The following is a 20,946-nucleotide window of genomic DNA, read 5'->3' on the forward strand; positions in this document are numbered from 1 at the left end:
AGAGCTTATCGACCCATACGATCGAAATGAGCGACACATCCTAGGACCTTGTCGCCAAATTATGGATCATGTTCGATCTTGGTTCTTGAGGAACCTATCGACCCATATGATCCAAACGAGAGACAGGTCCTAGGACCTTGTCACCAAATTGTGGATCGTGTTCAATTTTGGCTCTTGAGGAGCTTATCGATCCATACGATCCAAACAAGAGACGGGTCCTAGGAACTTGTCGCCAAATTATGGATCATCTTCGATCTTGGTTCTTGAGGAACCTATCAACCCATATGATCCAAAGGAGAGACAGGTCCTAGGACCATGTCGCCAAATTATGGATCATGCTCGATCTTGTTTCTTGAGGAGCTTATCGATCCATACGAGGGAAAGGTCCTAGGAATTTGTCGCCAAATTATGGATCGTGTTCAATCTTGGTTCTTGAGGTGTCTATCAACCCATTCGATCCAAGCAAGAGACAGGTCCTAGGACCTTGTCGCTAAATTTATTGATCACGTTCGATACTGGTTCTTGAGGAACCTATCGACCCATACGATCAACAAAAGAGACTGATCCGAGGACCAGTCGCCATTATTTGATCACATTTGATCCTGGTTCTTGAGGAACCTATCGACCCATACGATCGAAAAACAAGAGACTGGTCTGAAGACCAGTCACCATCATCAGATGATAATCGAATCTGGTCCGTGAGGGACCGATCGATAATTTGATCTAAGACTCATTACAGGCTCAATTAGCCCATCTAAACCCGATTGGTCCAACTTAGACACTTATGTCTACAATCATTATAACGAGTACACGAGAAATTAAGTAGATCGTGATCAACACTTGCCTCACAATCTGCATCTGTGCATAGGTTTGATTACTACTGAGTATGAAACCATCACCTGAATACCAACAAGGGACAAGCATTTGTTGCTTGCATCATTGTGTGAAAAGGATAGTACTATGTGTCTAACGCTCGAGGCAGGAATGGTCAAGTAGCAAGTGACCAAGCCTTTCAAACCCATGATCACTTGAGGGACATATAGTACATACCAATTGGTGTATACACAAGCAACAAGGGCGTGACCTTAAGTACTAAGCAAGCTCAAGTTTTTCTACGACATTTGTTCAACATATGTTCCGAAAGTGCAAAAAACAAAAATAAAAAAGGCATTGGTGAGGAGACTCCTAGCCATATCCCTTATAGGGTGGTCGGCCAATCCATCAACCCTATAGGGTGATCGACCTATCACCCATGGGGTGGTCAACCTAACCTGTTTTGTTCATGGTACTTGGTGAAGTATCATACTACTCACATTACCATGGTTGTTAGCATGAAAAACATAAAAGATTCAGGTTAGTATGGCACGTGAAATACATGTGTTCAGAGTATACTGATACCTGAACCAATGAGGGTTGTGAGTTGATATACTTAGTAAGCATTGGAAATAAAAAAAATTCAATCAATACACTGAGTACTCGTAACAAAAAAGCATAAAGGAATAAAATGTCATATGTAAAAATTGTCAAGTACAAGGTGTCCCACTAATGAAATGAAAGGAAAGATAGAATAAAAGACCTAGAGAAGACTAAATATGGCAAGGAGTATCATCTGAAAGACCACCCTGAGCCTCGGAAGCCTCACGAGCTAGACACTTCCTAAGCTCCTTCGCCCGCATCTTCTCGGGAAGGAAATCCAAGTTCAGATCTTTGTTGGACTTCCAGGTCAAGTAGAAGCAAGAAAAAGCTATCTCTGAATACTCCTCTCGAGCCTTGTCCCGGGAAGCTTTGACCTCTTGCTCCTTCTCGATAAGAACATCCTTCTGCAATTGGTCCATGTCAGCAATCAGCTTCTCTTTCTTAGCTTCAGACTGTTGGAGCTGATCGGCAAGTTTCCCCTCCATCTGGATTATCCTAAGAGTCAACTCGGTCACTTCCTGTTGTTTAAGCTCCATGGTACTGCGAAGGGTGTTAATCTCTTCATCCTTCAAAGCAATGTCAGCATCCCTAGAGCCGAGAACGCGCCTAGGGTCCAGCACCTCTTGGAAGATAGCTTTGAGCTCAGAACGAAGGTTGGAGAGCGTAGAGGTATACTCCATAGACCTTTCACAGACATGAGAGACCAGCATCAGTGCCTGCAAAAACATATAAATGTTAGATAAACATCAGCACACAAGAGACAAGAAGAGAACTGTAAAGGACTCACACTCTGAATGTCTAGGAGTGACTTTGTTATAATGGTGCTCAAGTCCACATTCTTAATACCATTAAAAGTCGTTGTTGTTTGCTCCTGATGAGATGCTCGGTCCATGAGGGCACCAAAGTTTCGTATAGCAGATTGGTGTGGCTCAGATAAGGGAGCAGGCATAGAACATGAAGCACCCACATCAGTGGAAATGGGAAGAACTAGTATAGACAGAGATGGCTCTACCTCTGCGACAGGACTAGACGCCAAAAGAATCGGACTAGACATCAAAGGAGTCGGAGGAGACACCTCGAGAGGAACCTCCATTACAGACTTAGCCTCAACTCTGGCCTTTTTGACACTCGAATAGAAGGACTAGCCTCAGTGGGAGTCGACCTTTGCTGGCTATGAACAAAACCAAACATGTCTGAGCCTGCAAAAGAAGATCAAATGTTAGAAGGATATTAAGCACATATGAAGCATAAAATAAAGGTGATAAAGTGTCGAATCTTCTTAATGAGATTCAGGTTTGAACGTAGTCTCACCATCGTCATTTGGAACATCGGCTATAGTAGGAGGAAATAGCCCCACCTTCCTAAGGTTCTCTGAAGTAACGAGGGTCTTGATATTCTTCTCCTCAGGAGTCATGGTAATCAATGCCTTGGCCCTATCTATCATAGCCTGGGTGGGGAGTGGTCTATAAAAATTCTCAACGTGCTTAAACTTGGAGTAGTTGGCCTCTGCGTCCTTAGTAAAGAAATATTTTTCAGCATATCTAAATGTCATGCTATTTCCAGAGATCTCTTCCAAGAAGGTGTTGGTACCCTTGCTCATATAATGGTGGAAGTGGAAATACCCTGAGTTGCGTTGAGAAGGGTTTGTCTTTAGGTCAAACAAGTAGTGGATATCATGAGGCACTGGAGCAACCCATTTTCTGCGGTGATAGATAATGTACAACACAGATAAAACCAAGATTTCATTAGGAGACAGTTGAGAAGGACTAATACCGAAATAGTCTGCAATAGTACGAAAGTATGGATGAAGAGGAAGTAGGGTGCCAGACTTGATGGTAGAATGTGTCCAAGCACACATACCCAGAGGGGGGTCCTCAGCTCTGTCATCTGGACCAGGGATTGTAATAGGCATGCCAGAGAGGTCAAAGGTCTTCCTTAAGTTCTTTAGCTTCTCTTTAGTCATGTCAGAGGCAACCCCCTTGAACCACACAACCTCATAATCAGCAGGGCGAGGCTTCTCAACAGGTTTCAATATGATCTCACTGGCCAAGGTGGCCCCAGAATCTGATGAATGGAACTCCTTTTGTCATCTCTTATTCTGTTGCGCAGTTGGTAAGACTGTCTTACTCTTGGAAGGAAGGAGGTCGGAACCTATGAATAGAACGCTCCTGGGGATGAGTAGCATGGCGATGAGAGCCCTCGGTATGTTCTCGCTGAGAAGAAGAGTGATGGGGAACCCGAATGGTATCCCGATTCGAAGGGTGTTGCAATGGGTATCGCTGACTAGACATATTCTGCTAAGAAGAATGACTTCACTGAGATGTGCCTTGAGAGCCGCGGGGCATAGTGTCCTGAGAAGAGATCTGAGAAGAGCCCTACGAAGAGCCCTGAGTGATGTGCCTGCCAATATGAGGATCATCTCTAGAAGGTTATCGAGTTGTCTATTTTACTCTCGCCATTGGACTATACCTTTTCAAGAACTCTTCCTCACTGAACAAATATAAAGCGAAGCGAGGGAAAATCCTTTTCAACCTTTCCAAAAACTCTTGGGGAGTGCGCTTGCTTACTGAATTTTCCGGTGAAGAGGACCTGGACATCTGCAACAGAAGAAAAATAAAGAGTAAAGTTAGTAAGTGAACATATTGAAGCCAATAGTTGGGGGCATATCCATGAACTAAGGAGCAAAAATGAACAAATCAGGAGAAAAAGTTTAGATAGGGGGTCGGCCTAGTGAGACTAAACCTGGGTCGACCACCCTGTATCCATAAGATTACAAAGCATGAAAGATGGGGCATAGGTTGTCGGCCTGCCACCTTAGGCCAACCACCCCAGGGATGCAAACCTCAAAAAAATGCCAGAGGAATAAAGTTCAAGTCTCCAATAAAAATAACTTATACAGTACAAGGAAGGCCCCAAAGAGATCAGTTGAGAAGAGAAAAAATTATTTTTTTTAGGGTCCTAGGTGGTAGGATTATGGTTGGGGCGACCACCCTGGACCTCTGGAATTCGCCCAAGGGTGTGGTGGTCGACCCAGGAGGTAAGCACTGTTTAGCCCATGATGGAATCTCAAAGGGGTGGTCAGCCTTAATGTAATGACCCCACTACTCTAGACTTTGGACCATGAACGACAACTATACATAGACACTAATCTTTAATAAAACTTACAAGTGAAATAATCATTACTTCATTTAAAACTTGTAAAAACAAATGTTAAACTACATAAAATTTAAAGTAGGATATGGGATCCCATTGTTTTAAAAGAAAAACCTAACATAATTGTAAATAAATGAATTACATATTAAAGTGCGGAAAATACATATAAAATTTAAAGAGACTTCATCCTCAAATCGAACTCTCGGTCCTCTGATTCCATTCCGCCTCAATACACATCCCCAAGCTTCCAAGAACCTTTCCCACCACCGAAACTATTTTCCTGCACATAAAAACATAAAGGAGTGAGCCTAATGCCCAGCAAGGAAAATCTAACACATAAATCATATACATAAAATTCATATCGAGATATACTAAAACATAACATAACATATGTCACATATACTATAATGGCCATTATTACTTGGGGTCCCATAAACTAAACAAGTCATATGCCCATTAGGTTTGTGGGGCTTGCTAGCTAAGCAAGTCATATGCCCATAACTTTATTGGGGCTTGTTAGTTGTATAGGTCATATGCCCAAGTCTACAAACATACATACACACAAATCATAAGTTAACATAACACATAAATCATAAGATAACATATGGCATAATACATAATATCCTATCCTATTTTCCTTACCAAAAGTACCGCGATATGAGAACAAGTTTGGGACTTTGGAACACTCCTATAAACCATAAATGAAAGGGTGAGTATACTAAAGAAAAAGGGATGAAAGTGATGAAATAACTATACCATCAAAATATACTTACCAAGAATCTTATGTTCAAGATTTTGGATTTCCTATTCAAGAATAAAGAATAAAGTTAGGGTGCTGAGTAGAAAACTATAAGAACTTAAAGAAAACAATACAAAATGAACTAGAGTTTGGAATACCATGAATGCTTCTATGACCAATATAAACCTTGAACCGAAATGTGCTATAAACCTTACTTCCCAAGTGTTTGGTAAGCTTATAATGATTAAGCTTATAATTCCCAACCCAAGTGTTTACACTATCAAAAATAACCTAGCAACTTGCAGCCTCTAAACTTAGCTTGATGAATGAATAAATGGTTAGGTACTAGGTCCTATTTATAGAGTTCAAAAATGAAAAGATCTTCATTTAACTTGAATAAAATAATGGCTTTTTAAGTGAAAAATATTTGAATTATCGTTCAGCAGAGACTGAAGACTCGGTCAGAAAGATGCTGGACTTATCAAGAGGTTAAAGATTAAAAAGAGAACGTTTTCAAAAACATTCAAAATTATGCTAAGGGAGCCGATATATCGCCCCTTGTAGGCGATATATCGGCTGGGCCAGCATGCCCGAGGCTCGTCGAGGTGCTCGTGCGAAGTTACGTGTTTTTCGTATCCCCGTACTGCGATATATCGCCCCCTATAGCTACGATATATCGGCATACGCTGAATATTTAAACACGAAATTGCACATTTTAAGCTTAATTTGAATTGAGTAAAAAACCTTGACTAAGTCCTCTAACGTTTTCAAAGCTGCTGACAGACCCTAGGATATTCAAATATTACTCTTAAAAAACTTATCTTCAAAAATACTTAATTACATTAAACATACACATGACAAGTGTTACTTTCTTATGGGGTATATCTAAACCTTATAATATAATAAATATCACCATCAATATCAGTCATATTAATCAAACCTTAGGTTAAAATTAGTATTCTTAAACTATAGGTTAAACTTAGAAAATCTACAAGTGTTACTATGAGTGTCCAAATAAATCCCGGTCTGAACCAAAGTCCATAGTCATAAAAATACTACTACTAGTACTATTATACTACTATCTAACTAGCTAAGTAAAGTTCTTGGACTCTACACTTAACCCTAATCCTAGACCTGGAAATCACATTAAGAAAGGAAAGGGAAGCCCTGGAGGTACTCGACTCATGATTGGAAACTCTAGGGGTGGTCGGCCCTAACCCTAATCCTAGACTTGGAAATCACATAAAGAAAGGAAAAGGAAGCCCTGGAGGTACTCGGACCATGATTGGAAACTCTAGGGGTGGTCGACCCTAACCCTAATCCTAGACCTGGAAATCGGATAAGGCAAGGGAAAAGAATCCATGGAGGTACTCAGCCCATAATGAAGCCCTAGGGGTGGTCGGCCCATGAGGGAATATACATCCCTGGAAATCGCCTATGCTAGGGTTTGAAACCCTAGAAATCATAGGCTAATGGATCTCAAAGAGATGGTCGGCCTAGGGTTTTACATCCCTGAAATCACATGTGCTAGGATTTGTAACACTAGACATCACCTAGGCTAAGGAATTTCACAGAGAAATCGTAACTTGATTCAAATAAGTCAATTATTTTGGGTCGCAATAAAAGAAAACAAGAAGATTCAGAAAAAAATTCCTCAAAGATTCAAAGTATTTCCTCTAAATCTAAGCACATTTAAATTAAATGGTGTAAGGATTAGGAGAAAGTACTTACCAAAGATCTGAGTTTGATGAAGAATTGAAGAAATCAGGCTTGGAGACTCCCATGGGTGAGGCGTACAGAGCAAGAGAATGACCAATGAGGCACTACTTATAACCTCTTAGGCTAATAAGATATTTTTAGGAATTCAAATTTCCTTGAAAAATATCTGGTATGGTTAAAATTTCAAATTCCTTGAAAAATATCTACATTTTCAGGAATTTGAAATTCCTTGAAAAATATCTATGTTTTTAGGAATTCAAATTCCTTGAAAAATATTTTGTATTTTTACGAATTAATATCCTTGAAAAATATATTATATTTTTAGGACGTCAAAACTCGAAAAATATATTATATTTTTAGGACTTCAATTTTCTTGAAAAATATACTAGATTTTTAGGAAATTAATTTTCCTTGAAAAACATAATTATTTTAGGAATTACCTATTATCCTTGAAAAATTCGTGCTAAGCAAATTATCAATAGTTAAAAAAGTACTATGTAATGTCTTGAGGGACTTGGTTGTTAAAGTACTGCTATGGTATGTTTCCTAGGCCAGGGTCAAGTTTACCGTAATGTTGAATACATTACAATAAACTTGAGGGGCAAATGTTATCCCTAAAAAATATGAGGATGATGTGGCGAATGAGAATGCGACACGAGGCATCACAAATCAGGCAAAAACAACAAAGTATTGAGAAAAGGCCAACGAGCAAAAAAGATAGGTCTAGGACCTATAGGGAAGTCGATAAGGCCTAAACCCCCTAGGGGTGGTCAGCCTAACCCCTACCCCTAGGGGTGGCCGGCCTAAGCATGCCCGAGAACCCCCAAGGGATGGTGGACCTAAGCATACCCAAGAACCCCTCGGGGGTGGTCGGCCTGACCCCAACCCTTAAGGGTAGTCGGCCCCAGTATGCCCAAGAGACCCTAGGGGTGGTCGACCTGACATGCTCAAGAACCACCTGGGTGGTCAGCCTACCCTATTCTTCATAGGGTGGTCAGCCTAAACTCCCAAGTACACTTCACTGAGAAATACTCACACTTGGTCAAACTGAGATCAAACAAGTCTAGCACCCAGAAGATCATAGGTCCAGCACCCAAAAGATCACAGGTCTAGGATGCAGAGGATTAACGGGTCCAGCACCTAGAAGGCCATCGGGCCTAGCACCTAGGTCTCGTAGACCAACCAAGACTTAATATTTTCCAAGAGGTTTCAACTGTGCATTATCTACAACGATTTAGAGAAACAACGAGAAACCCTCGATCTCATAAACATGGGGAGGTGGACACGTATCTCCACTACCTGATAATCGTGTACGAAACCACGATCCCAGTATTACTTATCATGTAACAGCCCTTGGGTACTATAAATAAAGGACCCAGGGCTTCATTTCAGGGGGAGGGCTTTTTCTAGAAGTTTTGAGACCTGAAGAACATTGGGGGAGAAATTCTGGACAAATTAGAAACGAGTGAATATTTTTGTTCCTTGGTGTAATTGTCGAGTGATTCAATACTAAAAGTTAAGTGGATTAGGTTATTTCTATTCATTAGAACAGGGTTGAACCACTATAAAATTTCTGGTGTTTGTTTAAGAAATTCATACTCTATCGTTTATTATATTTATTTTGTTCAAAAGGTGTCGTATACTGTACATACGACCGTTGGCCAATTTCACAGGTCAACATGTATAAGTTCATTATATTAGTTAAACCTAAATATTGATTAGCAAAAAATTAATTCTAAATTAATTGAATTTGTTTCAATGTGACACTTTAGAATTAATAGGAAATTATAGGACTTTGGTTTTAAAAATTTAATCTTTTCAATTTTTTGGAGAACCATAGTAATTAATTTTCTAAAAATAAATGATGAAAATACTATATTTAATTTTATAATGAACTTATTTTAAAAATTATATTTGATCTCCACCGTTGGTTTAACAATGTCAATAGCTTAATGGGGCCTCGAGACACTTTGATTTGTCCCCCTACGGAAGGTGTTCATTAGTTATTTTGACAAGGTTAGATTTTGAAAGATAGATAATTATAGGTCAAATTCTTCTAGATTCACCCCTACGATGACTACTAGGACTAAATCTATTTATTATGGAAACCGTGCGTCTAGCTCATAAAATAAGAGATTTTGTTTTCTTATTTTGATCGAATAGTAGGTTGTTAATAATGGTGTCAATTATTCAATAAGTTTACAACTTTATTTAATTAGTGGTATTTTTGACTCTCACCAACTGGGACAAGGATATCATAGATTAGTTAAAATCCTAAAGAAATAGAGATATGATTATTTTGGTATTTTTTCTCATATCTTACATATTTTTGGTATATGTTGTGCTATTTCTTGAATTTTGTGTGAATAGGAGATTTATTGAGCAAAAGTGATTGATTTCTATTTTATTGATAATTGGTAGTTTTAAGTATGGTTGTGTCTACTCCCATCATTTATCAACTTTCGATGGAGAAACTCACTTGAGAAAACTTCCTTAAATGGAAGCAAAACATCGACATTGTGTTGATTGGTGACAACTCTGAATTTGTCGTGACTGTGAAATCCCAAGAATGAGCATCGTCTCTGTACGTTCTTGATGGCAACGTAAATGCTTGGATAGCATCATATCTGCACATTCATGATGGCACCATCAATGCTCGGATGGCACCGTGTCTGCACCTTCATGATCAACTCACCTATGGTCTGACATAGCTCATTAACGATCATCAGACTTTCGAGTGTATCGTGGGTGGACCTAGTAAGGGAGGAGAAAATAAGACTACTAATGTTGCTGCTGATCCAGCTAAGGCTGAAGCTAACCCAGCTTCGTCTTCAAAAGCTAGAAACAAGAGGAAAGGTTGACAAAACAACAACCCCAAGCCAGCAAAGGCTGCAAAGATGAGTGCAGAACCAAATGCACAGATGCCTAAGGGGAAGAACAAGAAAAACAAGAAAGGTAAAGGTAAGTGTTTTCACTGCAAAGAGAAGGGACATTGGAAACAAGATTGCCCCAAGTTTCTAGCAACTAAAAACAAAGCTTCTTGAATCATGGGAGTTAGTGAACAAATGCAGCTTAAAGCTTAGAGTTGGGAATGGAGCGCTCATTGCAGTCCAAGCTAGAGGAAGAGCTTGTTTGAAGTTCAGAAATAAATACTTAATTTTAAATGATGTATTTTTTATTCCAGATTTTAGTAGAAATTTAGTTTCTGTTTTCATGTTGCAAGTAGAACAATTTGTTATGACTTTCACAAGTTCTAATATATCTATTTCCTTCAATGGATCATAGTTGTGTATTGCATGTTTGGAAAACGGGCTTTATATTCTGCGACCTAACGAACCCCTCACTCTTAACATTGATTTATGTAAAGTAGCTAAACCGAGGACCAATAAGCGGCAAAAGACCAATAACAATAATATGACGTATTTATGGCATTTGAGACTAGGTCACATGGGCTATGATAGAATCCTAAGACTTACAAAGGATGGGCCATTGAGGGAACTCACCTTAGGTGAATTAGCTTTGTGTGAATCTTGACTAGAAGGAAAACTGACCAAGTGTCCATTCTCTGTAAAGGGTGATAGGGCCAAAGAACCACTTGGACTTGTGCATTCAGATATTTGTGGACCTTCGAATGTACAAGCTAGGGGTGGTTTTGAGTATTTCGTCACTTTCATTGACGATTACTCTAGATACACATGTCTTTACCTAATGCATAGGAAATTAGAAATATTTTCAAAGTTTCAGGAATTCCTAGCAATGGCTCATAACCAATTAGGTAAAACATTAAGGATCTTGCGATCTGATAGGGGTGGAGAATATTTGGATATGTAGTTCCAAGATCATTTAACTGAACTTGAGATTTTATCACAACTTACTACCCCGGGTACTCCTCAACAAAATGATGTAGCAGAACGCCGGAACAGAACTTTATTAGAAATGGTTAGATGCATGCTTAGTTACTCAACTCTACCAACTTCGTTCTGGGGACATGTAATTGAAGCCGCACACAATATTCTAAATGTCGTGTCTTCTAAATCAATCCCCAAAACACCTTTAGAACGCTGGAATGGACGTGAACCTAGTTTACGCAATTATAGAATCTGGGGGTGTCCCGCCCATGTCTTGAGGAAAAAGGAGGGAAAGCTAGAACCGCGAATTGAATTTTGCATGTTTGTTGGATATCCTAAAGGTACTCGGGGTGGAATATTCTACAGTCATTGAGAAAAGAAAGTGTTTACTTCTGTGGATGCTACTTTTCTGGAAAATGACTATGTCCAAAACTTCAAACCTCGCAGCAAAGTAGTTTGAGATGAGATGGTTAAAGAATTGACTCCAACAAATGTTCCATCGTCATCAACACGAGTTGATGATAAAATTTCCACTCTTCATGTCCAACCAACGCAAGTCGATTTCAATGAAGAAAGTACCACTGTTCCTGAGCAAATAGTCACAGAACCTCGTCATAGTGGGAGGGTTTTTAGGAACCCAGTTCGCTATGGTTTGGATGGTGATACCAATATGGTTGTTAGTGACACTAGTGATGATGATCTGATGTCTTTCAAACAGGCAATTGCTAGCTCTGAAAAGGAACTATGGCTCGAAGCCATGAAACAGGAAATGTACTCCATGTACTCAAATTTTGCCCGGGATCTTGTGGAAGCACCTAGTGACTTTAGGGCCTTTGAGTGCAAGTGGATCTATAAGAAGAAATGAGGTGTTGATGGAAATATCGAGACTTATAAAGCTGGATTAGTGGCAAAGGGTTATACCCAAAGAGAAGGCATGGACTATGAAGAAACTTTTAGTCTGGTAGCCATGCTTAAGTCCATTCGCATCCTCCTATCCATAGCAGCCGCTCTTGACTATGAGATCTGGCAAATGGACGTCAAGATAGCTTTTCTTAATGGAAAGCTTGACGAAGTCATTTATATGGATCAACCAGAAGGATTTAAAGTAATTGGACAAGAAGGAAAAGTTTGCAAGTTGAATAGGCCCATTTATGGACTTAAGCAAGCTTCTCGTTCCTGGAATCTTAGGTTTGATGAAATAATCAAAACCTATGGCTTTGAACAAAATATTGATGACCCTTGTGTTTCTCAACTGATGGAAAATCAAATAGTGGTATTCGTGGTTCGTTATGTAGATGATATCTTACTCATTGGAAACAATGTTTAAGAAATTGTCAGATGTGAAGAATTGGCTGAGCACTCAATTCCAGATGAAGGATTTAGGTGAAGCAAGTTATGTTCTCGGTATCCAGATCATCAGGGATAGAAAGAATAGACTCTTAGATCTATCTCAAGCAGGTTACATAGATAAAGTGCTTGAACGTTTCTCAATGACAAAATCCAAGAAAGGACATTTACCATCCCGCATGGAATTCATCTTTCAAAGAAGCAGTCTCCCCAGACTCTTGAAGAGGAAGAAGCAATGAGAAAAATTCCTTACGCATCTGCAGTTGGAAGTCGTATGTATGTCATGTTGTGTACTAGAACAAATATCTGCTATGCAGTGGGAGTAGTGAGTAGGTATCAGTCAAACCCAGGACCGGAACATTGGATAGCAGTTAAGCACATCCTAAAGTATTTAAGGCAGACTAAGGATTATATGTTAGTGTACAAGGGTGGTGTTCTGAACCCCATAGGCTACACCAATTCATATTTTTAGACTGATGTTGATTATAGGAAGTCTACTTCTGGAGTGGTGTTTACTCTTGGGGGTGGAGCTGTGATATGGAGAAGCGTAAAGTACTCTGCAATCTCAGATTCTACCATGGAGGTTGAGTACATAGCCGTGTCAGAAGCAGCTAAGGAAATAGTCTGGCTAAAGAAGTTCGAACTTGGTGTTATTCCATAAATGGATAAACCGCTTGTGTTGTTTTGTGACAATACATGAGCGATAGACAACTTGAAAGAACCTCATAGTCACAAGAGGAGTAAGCATATAGAAAGGAAGTATCACATTATTCGAGAATATGTGGCCAGGGGAGATTTGAAGGTTATGAAGATTGCATCTGAAGACAATCTTGCAGATTTGTTTACAAAGACACTACCAGAAGCTACATTTGATAAGCCTATCAAAGAAATGGGATTAGTAGAAATAAGGCATTAGTTTCAATCAGGTCAAGTGGGAGTTTGTTGGGGTTTTATGCCCTAATTAAAATCCAATTTCTTTGTAATCTCATTTATTATCAATAAAATAATAGAAATCATTTTTTGACTTGGTTAATCACTTTGCTCGCATTTTTTATTTTCACGATTATTTGTTTAATATAAATTTCTATTAAATCCTGAGCATATAGCTTGTTGACCCTTGATTTGGCCAACGACACAGAGTCAAATGTACAACAAAGTATAAAGCAAGAATGAGAAAAATGATCAAACGGAAAGGAAGAAAACACCAAGGAATTATAGTGGTTCGACCCCAAAGAATGGTAATTACCTATGTCCACTTAGTGATATTGTTATTATTGAATCTTAAAGTCGTGATCAAAGAACTAGGGTTCTTGAGTTTCACGACTCTTAGATGTATTACAATAAGACGATGAACAACTCATTTTAGCTCCTTTTTCTCTCAATATTTCGGAACAAGATTCATGAAATGAAAAGTTCAAAAGTCCCTTCCTTGAGCTATTTCATGCATATTTATAGGCTCAAGGAGGGTTACACATGCTAACTTGTCCTATCTTTCCTTAATAATCGCGTATCAAGATAATAATGAAGAAATATTAAATGCAGTTATTATAAGATTACAACTTTAAAAGGAAATAACTTAGGTTATACGACCAGCCTGGTCATATAAAAAATTAACCCTGACGATGCGATGCACTTCTAGTCGATAGTCGAGCAGTACTTTCGCCACGTGTCAACCATGTGTGAGAAAGTATCGCCACGTCATCAGCAACCATTTTTTGGGTAAACATAGATAATCATATTTATAGTGACGTAATCATAGTGGAATATAAATATGATTATATGTTCAAAATAAGTTAGTCCTAAGATTAGTCAGCGCACATGATTTACACTGACTTGCCAATATACGATATGATCTACTTACACATTGTAGTGTTATGTTCTTTCCAGCACATTAGCAAAGTAGATAAGAACAGATGTATTTGTTACATCAAACATGACTGATATTGACAGTTGATAGGATATTAAACATACAGTTATTATCTATACTTCTGTCTTAGGAACTCGGTACTATAATTGAGTGGGAGTGTTAATCATAGATATGAACATCTATATCTTCTGATGAAGAAGTGAAATGATGGTTTCATTTTAGTTTGGTTCAAGGTGCTAAATAATAGAGATCTCATTTCAGTAATTAATATTAGTTTACTGAAATATCATTTACAAGGGGCTAAGTATCTTAAGGATAAAATACAATGAGGGATAAAATGGTATTTTAGTCCCATCTCATTGCAGACCGTCTATAGAGGATTGAGTAACAATTATGGTTGTAACAATGGATAATTAATAGCGTATCTATATTTGTTATAAAGTGTTCTATGAATTCAAGAGTACAATTCCGAGTCTTTAGTGGAGTCATGAGGAATTAATAAGTTAGTAAATTTATGATAACTTATTGGAGATTGATTTCATAGGCCCATGGTCCCCACTGTACCTTAGATAAAATCATCTACATAGTCTCAATTAATTGATTTAATTATCAATTAGAATTATCAAAGTTGACCAGGTCAATTTTGGATAGTTTCATAAAGTTATACAATTTAGAGAAGAAAAGAGAAATTATGGCAGATTTATTAATTAAGATAAATTGGTATCTAAATTAATAAATAAGTTTAAATCAAGGTTCAAATTATAAATAATTAATTTGATAAAGGATTTAAATAATTATTTAATTAATTAAATCAATAGAAAATAATATAGGCCTTGATTCTAAGTCCAATGGGCTTATAATTAAATGGGAAATTTCACGGGCCTAAAGCCCATGATAATTTCGACCGAGGGCTGTTAATTGGCTATTATTTTATTGATTTTTTAATTAAATAAATGACCTAATTGAGTCTATCAAAGAAATGTTAAGTGATAGTAGAAATCACAAGTCAGATTTCAGGTGACATACACAAGGCATTTTCCAAACCTTATTGTTCTTTTCTCTTCTTCTCTCTATATCTATCTCATGTGTTGAGAATTTCCCACTCTAGTCTAGGTGATGCTAAGGATACTTTGGAGGGCTGTGAAGAAAATTGAAGATCAGTTTAGTTTCTTGGTAGTACTCTGCGACAGAAAGGATACAGGGTTTATAGAAACTGAAGGAAGAACTCTATTATTCCACTATGTAAAATTGTATGTATTCTTATCATTATTTCTCTTTGAATTAAATTTTAGAAACATGTTCCAGGTTGTCTCATATTAACTTATTTAATATTAGATCTACATGCAAATAAATAAAGACCCTGTATAAGTTTTTTCAACATTAAGATGATCAGGTAAGGTTTTTAACTTAAGAGCTGGTGGTTTCTCAATGGATGGAAGAGGTATCTCAGGAACTTGCCCTATTTCCTCATATTTCTTTTTACATATTTTCCCTGATGAATTCAACCACTTAACATACTCACTGGCTTCAGTATCAACAAACTCTTCAAGACTTGCTATCAAACTCAACTCAAATGGATCCTTAATAGATTGGACCCCTTTACTTGGTTCCTCCAATAAACTAACACAAAAGCAACTGTCACTAGCTGAAGGATATTTCAAAGCTTTGAAAACATTAAAAACAACCTCATCTCCTTGTACTCTAAGCCTTAATTCTCCTTTCTGAATGCCTATCAATGCTTGCCCCATGGCCAAAAAGGGTCGTCCTAATATAATAGGCACGCCCTCATCATCCTCAATTTCTAATACAATCAAATTCGCTGGGAAAATGAACTTATCTACCTTTACTAGAATGTCCTCTATAATACCTCTGCGATGTGTTAAACAAACGATCAACCAATTGAAAAGTAACAGTAGTAGGTCTAGCTTCCCCCAAATCAAGTATTTTAAATACAGGTTGTAATGCCCTGGATAGCCAAGACCATTACACTGTGTATTTATAAAGGTGCAGGACTTGCTAACCAAGTCATTTAGTTAAAAACGTGTTTGCTAAAGTCATTAATGCGCTAGGGTTAAAAGGTTTTGGTCTCAAAAGAAACTTTTTATATAATTAAACATTTAAGACATGGAATGCCAAAAGAGCAACATTTAAGAGTCTGTTTACAAAATTTCCGGTGTACAGACAACCACTAGCCATTCTATAGGCAAAACAGACTTTTATGGTTCTCCTGTCCATGTCTCCTCTCAACCGTGGTTGCTGAGCAGTTGTTCATGTACATTTGCTCCCAGAGTTCTCTAAATCAGGGTTGATCAAGCTTGCCCTTGCCTTTACCTGCACCAGGAAGCACCCGTGAGTTAAGGCCCAGCAAGAAAGCGTAATATCATAACACAGGTACTGATAATAATCATAAACTCTTTAAGCATGTTTAAACATTTAGCCATCCCTAATAAACATATAACTTATTGAAATAAACATGAATTCATAAGCTAACAATTAGCCATTCAGCATATTATATTCAACAGTCAATCACAACAACCAGATTACACAATAAATAGGGTCGACACCCTTAGGTCGCGCCCTCTGTTTACCCCACTGACTCCGGCCCGCTTAAACTGAGCTCGGTGCATAATAAGCAGTCCTCAGCTACCAGTGGCCGATCCGTGCCCTGTGTGCTAGTGTAAACTCCGGCACTCTTAGGCCATTTTTCTACTATTTACATGGCATAATACCATCCTCTATAAGGCATACAAATTAGGGAACCATTAGTCCCATCATGAATCCACAACCGAGAAATGCCCCTTGAGCACGATCCGTCTCCCGAGCCCTAGCTTTTACGTAGTCACGACCAAGATAAGGGATTCCATTAATATTCGAATAAAGGTTTCTGGGTGAAGTTCTAGCTCTCAGGACATCGAATTACACCAAGCACGGTGGTGGAATCGATCCCGAGCACCCTAGGTTAGGTTCCCGTGCTTAAAACCTTCAAACAACCAAAGATGACCTTAAGGGCCGCGACCCTTGAAACCCATGCCACGGCCCGCCCCTGAAACAGAGGCTAGGCCTCTTTGAAGATAGACACTCGTTGCGGCCCTGTCCTGTGGCACCGCGACGCTTCCCCACTGCAGAGCCTCCTGGGCTCTTCTTTGCTTCGCAGGGTTGTGGAACTCTAGAATAGAGCCGCGACCCAGCCCCTCGTGCCCAAAAAATCCACCATTTTTAACATCACAACCTTACTCAAAACCACCCCGAACCATCCTAATTCCAAAACCCACCGATCACAAAACTTCTAACATGATTCTAGCAACATAATCCAGCAAAAACCTAACTTAGAAACTCATTAAAATCCCATTTTAATTTCTGAAACCCAAAAACTCAAGGACATAAAAACCATCAATGAAACACCAGAATTCAACCATTAGATCATAGATTCAAGCTTACCTCCACTGCAGAACCAACTCCCTTAACGATTCCTGAGCTAAAACCCAAGCTTTCTAGCTTCAATTCAGTCCTTAAATTTCAAAACCATAAGCACTTTAAAACCCAGCCAAAACACAGAATTAATCACCATGCACAAAGATTATATCTTACCTCAGTTCTTGATTGAACTCCTTAGCTGAACACTGGACTAATCCTTCAAGATTCCAACCCAAACCACTGAATTCCCAGCTGAATTCCTTAAGTTTTCTGTGGTTTTTCTTTGAGAGAGAAAGGGAGAAAGGGGGAGGGTTAGTTCCTTGTGTTCCACTATGTTCTAAGATTTTACTTAGTCTATCCCTAGGTGATTAAGTTAATCCCAAGGCTCGGGGTGCCGGGAACGTCCCAGAGGGCAAAATGGTAAAATTCCCCAGTATTCCCACCTAGACTTCCTAACCTCAAATATATCTCTAGTTATTTATTTCCATAACCTAATACCCTAAATAACCATCCAATACCTGAAATGCCCCTTGACTTGCCCAAAGTCAAGTATTAAGCCCCGTTTTAACTTTCTCGCTAGCTAGCTCCCTAAGATCGCCTCAAGTCGCATGTTGTAGATTTACCCACATAATAATGTGGTTCTTACAAATATAGCATATAATCACATTTGCATTCTTATAAACATAGTAGATTTCTTATCATATAATCATGCATTAAGTTAATAAATTCACGCATAAACCAATTATGCCCTCACGGCACACTAATCAAGGCCCTTAAGCCTTATTAGTGATTTTGGGTCGTTACACAGGCATCAGCCTTAAATTTATGCTTGCACCCAAATCACAGAAAGCTCTCTCACAATGAAAGTTCCCAATAGTGCAAGGTATAGCAAAGCTTCCCGAATCTCTTAACTTTTGAGGAAACTTCTTTTGAATAATTGCAATACACTCTTCAGTTACTGCAACTATTTCATAATCCTCCATTTTTCTCTTATTAGAGAATATCTCTTTCATAAACTTCACATAACTAGGAATTTGTTCTAAATCCTCTGCAAAAGGGATGTTAATGTGAAGTTTCTTAAATACTTCAAGGAATTTGGAGAATTATTTGTCAAGATTAGCCTTCCGAAACCATTGAGGATATGGAATCTTTGGTATAGGCTCAGTGAATTTTGGTTTTTCTTTTTTTGGAAGGTCTTCAGTAACCTCTTCTTTTATTGGACTAGTAACTTGTTAATTCTTTGTATTCTTCCCCTTGTCATCCACTATAGTTCCATCATACTTAGTCCCACTCCTCAGAGTGACAGCTTGACATTGTTCTTTAGGTTTTACCTTCGTGTAACTAGGGAAATTCCCTTGCTGTCAATTAGAAAACATTTTAGCCAATTGACCTATTTGTGTCTCCAAACTTCTGATTGAAGACCTTGTCTCTGTCATAAATTGATTTGATTGGTCTGGCTGAATTGTTGGCGGGTTCATTTAAGGATGTGGTGGTGGATGAGATGGGCATGGATTTGGATCATAATATGGTCTCAAATGTAATCCATTAGTTGGTTGATGAGGGGGTTGTTGAGGTGGGTACTGTGGATATTGTGGTTGTAACCCTTGATTATTTTTCCAAGACAGATTGGGGTGATTTTTCCAAGCAGGTGTATAGGAATTCGAGTAAGTGTTGGGTGCAGGTCTTGAAAAATTACCTATAATCAGTGCTTGTTCCAAGGGCATATTATTCACATCAGTTGAGAAACTAGTTGTGCTCGGGCATTGTTCATAAGAATGAGGTCCTCTACAAATCTCACAACTCACGACATTTTGAACTAGCATTGCTTGTGCGACGAGATTAGTTTGCTGCAATTGTTTAGTTAGAGATGCTACTTGAGCGGTCAATAGCGCTATTGGATCAACTTCTAAGACTCCTGCTACTTTCTTATTCTCACGCTCAGTAGGCCAATTATAATTATTCATAGCCATCTCTTCTAATAACTCATATGCTTCTTTAGCACTTTTTTTCATAAACGCTCCTCCTAATGTTGCATCTATAATTGTCCTTGCATTGCTGCCCAAACCATTGTAAAAGGTATGAACTAGAAGCCACTTCTCTATTCCATGATGTGGGCATTTCCTTTGAAACTCTTTAAATCGTTCCCATGCAACATACAAAGACTCCCCATCAGTTGATGGAATTTTTTAATCTCTCCTCTTATTCTGGCTGACTTGGCAGGAGGAAAATATTTACCAAGAAACTTTTGAGCCAAATCTTCCCAAGTAAGTGTAGAGTTTGCTTGTAAAGAATTCAACCAACTCTTAGCTTTGTCCCTTAGTGAAAATAGGAATAATCTCAATCGTACAGCATTGTTACTCACCCCATTAATTTTGAATGTCGCACATAACTCCAAAAAGTTTGTGATATCTAGATTTGGATCCTCATTTGGTAACCCCCCAAATTGTACACAGTTTTCCACCATCTGAATAATTGAGGGGTTTATCTCAAAATTATTTTCCTCGACAGTTGGAGGACGAATGCTTGAATGTATGCCTGAAACAGTAGGGAGTACATAATTCCTTAATGGCAGAACAACTTTAGCTGCATTACCCATATTTGCATTGTTGACAATGTTATTTGCGTTCTCAGCCATGGTGAAATCCATCCTTTTCTTTATCTTTCAATTCTTTCTGCATGTTCTCTTAATTTCAAGATCTATTGGTATGATTTCCTTTTATCTACTTCCTCGCATATACCAACAATTCCTGAAATAAAATATAGCCTTGATCCGAATAAATGTTAAACAATAATAAAATAAAATAAAAAACCAAATTAGAACAAATAGCAATTAACTATGGTATTGGAAATTAAGTCCCCGACAACCGCACCAAAAACTTGATCACGAAAATATATATATGCAAGTGCATGCAATCGATTCAAGTAATATATGATAAGTAGAGTATCGTTCCCACGAAGACTGTTTTCCAATTACCAATATCTGCTCTTTTAATTTCTATTTGACAACTCAAATTTTTCTTTTCGAATTTTATTTTAAAATTGAAAATACTTTAAACAAAAACAACTCATTAAAAGATTTAAATCACTATTAAAAGGCCCAGGGTGTTGATTTCATCAACTTTTCATTACTAATTTTATTAATCAATTCTAGATTCTTTCTTCCTATTCTAATAGTTGGTTAACCTAAATTGATTCATATTCTTTTTCAAGATATAAGATCTCAACCTATATACAGGTTTTCTACATCTCTGTGATAAACTTAAACATATAGAAGACATTAAGCATGGAAACCTAATTACTACACAAGTCATACAGGTACTTTCATCCAATATGCAACCTATGTCTATATAATGATAGCATATTCAATTCTCGTCTTACAAATTTTGAATCAAAATCATAAAATCAAGAAACTATTGATCAAGTATTTACTAGCATTAAACGCA

At 38.1% G+C, this 20,946-nt stretch overlaps 1 non-coding gene across 1 annotated transcript; it reads left to right on the forward strand.

The window, feature by feature from the left end:
* The first annotated feature begins 19,603 nt into the window (after positions 1 to 19,603).
* On the forward strand, positions 19,604 to 19,709 carry LOC133820760 (small nucleolar RNA R71). The gene has a single exon (XR_009887160.1). It is a non-coding gene; the product is annotated as a small nucleolar RNA R71 (small nucleolar RNA).
* Positions 19,710 to 20,946: the final 1,237 nt, after the last annotated feature.

Source organism: Humulus lupulus, chromosome 2 (assembly GCF_963169125.1).
Source record: "Humulus lupulus chromosome 2, drHumLupu1.1, whole genome shotgun sequence".
NCBI classification, from domain to species: domain Eukaryota; kingdom Viridiplantae; phylum Streptophyta; class Magnoliopsida; order Rosales; family Cannabaceae; genus Humulus; species Humulus lupulus.